Source organism: Bos mutus, chromosome 19 (genome assembly GCF_027580195.1).
Source record: "Bos mutus isolate GX-2022 chromosome 19, NWIPB_WYAK_1.1, whole genome shotgun sequence".
NCBI classification, from domain to species: domain Eukaryota; kingdom Metazoa; phylum Chordata; class Mammalia; order Artiodactyla; family Bovidae; genus Bos; species Bos mutus.
Window position 1 is genome coordinate 62630000 of NC_091635.1, and position 5341 is coordinate 62635340.

General features: G+C 38.8%; 1 pseudogene; it reads right to left on the reverse strand.

Moving 5' to 3' along the window:
* Nucleotides 1-3121: 3121 nt before the first annotated feature.
* On the reverse strand, nucleotides 3122-4104 carry LOC102281575 (olfactory receptor 8K1-like; annotated as a pseudogene).
* Between the last annotated feature and the right edge of the window lie 1237 nt (nucleotides 4105-5341).

Below are 5341 nucleotides of genomic sequence, written 5' to 3' on the forward strand. Positions count from 1 at the left end.
GAAGAAAGCAAATTAACCCTAGAGTGTATCAGATGTCTCTAACCTAGGTTGTCATTGCTATGAATTTTCAAAATATTTATGTCACTTTAGTCAATGACTGTATACACACAATCCTTCAAGCTAGGCTTCAGCAGTACTTGAATCAAGAATGTTCAGATTACAAACTGGGTTTAGAAAAGGCAGAGAAACAAAAGATCAAATTGCCAAGGGAAATTCTGGAAAAAAAACACCTATTTCTGCTTCACTGATTAAGTGAAAGCCTTTGACTGTGTGGATCACAAAAAATTGTGGAAAAATTTTAAAGATATGATAATGCCAGACCACTTGACCAGTCTCCTTAGAAACCTGTATGAGAGTTAACAAGCAACAGTTAGAACCTTACATGGAACAACTGATAGGATCACTTTTGGGGAAGAGGTACAACAAGGCTGAATATTGTCATCCTATTTATTTAATGTATATGCAGAGAACATCAAGTGAAATGCCAAGCTGAAATCAAGATTGCTGGGAGAAATAACAACCTCAGATAAGCAGATGACACCACTCTAATGGCAGAAAGCAAAGAAGAACTAAAGAACCTCTTGATGAGGATGAAAGAAGAGAGTGAAAAAGCTGGTTTAAAACTCAACATTCAAAAAATAAAAACCATGGCATCCAGTGCCATCACTTCATGGCAACTAGAAGAAAAAGTAGAAACAGTGACACATTTTCTTTTATTGGGCTCCAAAATCACTGTGGACAGTGGCTTCAGCCATGAAATAAAAAGATGTTTGCTCCTTGGAAGAAAAACTATGACAAACCTAGACAGTGTATTAAAAAGCAAAGACATGACTTTACTGACAAAGGTCCATATAGTTAAAGCTATATGTATGTAGTCATGTATGGTTGTGAGAGTTGGACCATAAAGAAGGCTGAGCACCAAAGAATTGATTCTTTCAAGATTGTGGTGCTGGAAAAGATTTTTGAGTGTCCTTAGGGCTGCAAGGAGATCAAACCAGTCAATCCTAAAGGAAATCAACCCTGAACATTCAGTGGAAGGACTGATGCTGAAGCTGAAGCTCCAATACTTTGGCCAACTGATGTGAAGAGCTGACTCAATGGAAAAGACCCTGATGCTGGGAAAGATTGAAGGCAAAAAGAGTGGAGGGTGGCAGAGGATGTGATGGTAGGATAGCATTACTGACTCAATGGACACGAACTTGGGCAAACTCTGGGAGATAGTGAGGGATAGGGTGATATGGTGTGTTGCAGTCCATGGAGTGGCAAAGATTCAGACACAACTTAGTGGTTGAAAAATAACAACAACAAATAAATGATGAGATAACTCATTTTTCTTGAATCTGCTAATACTAAATAAACTTGTTTATCAGGAGACTAGCATAAACCCAAACTAACTACACTGTGTGACTCTGTAAAGGGAGACTCAGAGTTAGCCAGAAGTCTTCTCATGGTTCTTAATTTGAATATCTTCCCAAATCCCCACTGTATACTTGAGATAGAAAATATTAACTCAATCTGACTGAAAATTTAATTAGAGACATACTTTATTTTATATATATCATATGTTCTTGAAATAACTTGTTCAGGTATAATGATAAACTTATTTACTTTCTTGCCTCTAGTCTAATCTACACATCATTCATGGCTTAATATTCTTTACCTTTAGTACAGTGCCTGCTTTAACATATATATTACTAATTTTTGGTCCATTGTACTCCATTTTGACTAATAAACACATATTAACCTATGCAAGTCTGAATTTGACCAAAAATTTGGTATGATTTGCCTTATTTCTAAATAATATAGGTTCCAATATGATCTTGAAAATCACTTGAGACTTAATCATCTGACTACTATGCCAAAGCCTTTGACTGTGTGGATCACAATAAACTGTGGAAAATTCTGAAAGATATGGGAATACCAGACCACCCGACCTGCCTCTTGAGAAACCTATATGCAGGTAAGGAAGCAACAGTTAGAACTGGACATGGAACAACAGACTGGTTTCAAATAGGAAAAGGAGTACGCCAAGGGTATATATTGTCACCCTGCTTATTTAACTTATATGCAGAGTACATCATGAGAAATGCTGGGCTGGAAGAAGCTATTCCAGACTATTAAGCTGGAATCAAGATTGCCGGGAGAAATATCAATAGCCTCAGATATGCAGATGCCACTACCCTGATGGGAGAAAGTAAAGAGGAACTAAAAAGCCTCTTGATGAAAGTGAAAGAGGAGAGTGAAAGAGTTGGACTAAAGCTCAATATTCAGAAAACTAAGATCTTGGCATCTGGTCCCATCATTTCATTGAAAATAGATGGGGAAACAGTGGAAACAGTGTCAGACTTAATTTTTTTTTTGGGGGGGGGCTCCAAAATCACTGCAGATGGTGATTGCAGCCATGAAATTAAAAGATGCTTACTTCTTGAAAGGAAAGTTATGACCAATTTAGATAGCATACTAAAAATCAGAGACATTACTTTGCCAACAAAGGTCTGTCTAGTCAAGGCTATGGTTTTTCCTGTGGTCATGTATGGATTTGAGAGTTGGACTGTGAAGAAAGCTGAGCGCCAAAGAATTGGTGCTTTTGAGCTGTAGTGTTGGAGAAGACTCTTGGAGTCCCTTGGACTACAAGGACATCCAACCAGTCCATTCGAAAGGAGATCAGTCCTGGGTGTTCATTGGAAGGACTGATTCTGAAGCTGCAATTCTAATTCTTTGGCCACCTCGTGTGAAGAGTTGACTCATTGGAAAAGACTCTGATGCTGGGAGGGATTGGGGGCAAAAGGAGAAGGGGACAACAGAGGATGAGATGGCTGGATGGCATTATCGACTCTATGGACATGAGTTTGAGTGAACTCTGGGTGTTGGTGATGGACAGGGAGGTCTGGCGTGCTGCGATTCACGGGGTTGCAAAGAGTTGGACACGACTGAGTGACTGAACTGAACTATGCTTATTCAGTTAAAGTGGAGAAGAGTACTGGGATATATGAAAGGAAGCATTTTATCCTGAAAAATACGAAACAATTTGGTAAACATTTTTTATTTTTCATGCTTTCGTTGGACTGACAGAGCATTATACAATGATTTTGGACCCACATTTGCAACTTGTATTAAGATATTAGTTGGGAATTTTGCATTGATTAATGAAAGTTCTCCTCAGAGTGTCTTCTACATCTTTGTTCCTTAGGCCATAGATCAACAGGTTGAGCATAGTGATCACCAAGATGTAAATCACAGAAGCCATTTTATCAACAGCAAATGTATGGCTGGACTTGGCTTGCAGGTACATAAACAATAATGTTCCACAGAACACGACCACTGCTGTCAGATGGGAACTACAGGTGGAGAAGGCTTTTTTTTTTTTAATAAATTTATTTATTTTAATTGTGTATCTCCCCTTGGTTGAGATCATTCTGAGAATGGTCACGAGAATGAACATGTATGATACAAGAACAATCAAGAGGGAAAAGAGCAAACTGAAGCCTGAAAAGATCAAGATGATCAATTCTAACTCATGTGTGTCAGAACAAAGCAGAGATATCAGAGGGACAGAGTCACAGTAAAAATAACTGATGACATTAGAGCCACAGAAGGACAATTTAATTACTTTAACAGTGAGAAATAGTGACATGAAAGTGCTGTAGAGTTAGGGAGTAAGTACCAGCCCAAAACACACTCTCTGTGCCATGATGACCATGTAGAGAAGAGGTTTGCAGATGGCTACATACTGGTCATAGGCCACTGCTGATAGAATGAAGAGTTCAGTGATAATAAAAATCTCAATGAACGCCAGTTAGGTGGCACACAATTGTAGGAAATCATATTTTTGTGCACCACAAAGTTGACCGTCATTTTTGGGCCAATGACAGTGGAGTAACCAAGATCAGTAATTGACAAATGTCTAAGGAAAAAGTACATAGGAGTATGTAGCTTGGAGTCCAAATGGGTCAGGATAACCACGCCCAGATTGTCTCTCACTGTGACCAAGTAGATGACCGGGAAGATTCCAAAGAGAGGCACCTACTGCTCAGGATTGTCTGTGATCCCTGTGAGGACAAATTCAGTCATCTTGTGCATGTCAGTATGATTGTGTTTCTCCATGGTGTCCATCCTGGTTACCTGGGTATAAAATCAATACTTTATATTTTCAGTGGTATCATCTAGGAGAATTTAATACATGATATGTGAGTCATTTTCTTTATCTAAAATTATAAATACAGATTCATCTTCCCATCAGGTCAAAACTACACCCACCTATATTCACATTTCAATGTAAGTGCCTAAAGATCAGCTTTTTAAATTGTTATGTAAGTTCTGATATTAACCTTTTCATTGTTGAGACAATAGATTTCAAGTATATTCATCTCAACTGGAACCTATTATACAGAGTGAAGTAAGCCAGAAAGAAAAACACCAATACAGTATACTAACACATATATATGGAATTTAGAAAGATGGTAACAATAACCCTGTGTACGAGACAGCAAAAGAGACACCAATGTATAGATCAGTCTTATGGACTCTGTGGGAGAGGGAGAGGGTGGGGAGATTTGGGAGAATAGCATTGAAACATGTATAATATCATGTATGAAACGAGTTGCCAGTCCAGGTTCGATGCACGGTACTGGATGCTTGGGGCTGGTGCACTGGGAGGACCCAGAGGGAGGGTAGGGGAGGGAGGAGGGAGGAGGGTTCAGGATGGGGAACGCGGGTATACCTGTGGCAGATTCATTTCGATATTTGGCAAAACTAATACAATATTGTAAAGTTTAAAAATAAAATAAAAGTTAAAAAAAAAAAAAAACATATTTCTAGCTAAACAATTAGATAAGTAGCTGGGTTGTCCTATCCATGAAATTTCCCTTTTATAAAGCCCTGAATGATATAAGTAACTGCCAGCTTGATTGATCCTACTTTTCCCTTTCTGAATTTTATACTTCCTGTTCTTAAGTTTTAAATTAACCAATAATAATTTAATGTAGGCACCCCACCCTTGATCACAATAAAGGCAGAACCATGTTGTCCTCTCTTACTCTCACTCTTTCTTTCTTTCTCCCCTTAACCTCTCTGTGTGGCCTTGGGTGTGCCATGTACCCTCTCGAATGTGAATAACAAGACTTGTTTTTCAGTTACCTGAAACTTGTTGGTGGGGTGCATCTTGTAATCATAAAAGAATCACAAGTGATTTTCCAACCACAGCACTGGCTCTGACCAGGGACATGTCTGTGCAGCTCACCACAATAATAGGGGCCACTTGAGTGACCACAGGCAGTCCTAGTTGAAAGAATCACTATCAACAGGCTGAGACCAACACAAAGCACATTCATTGAAACTTTGG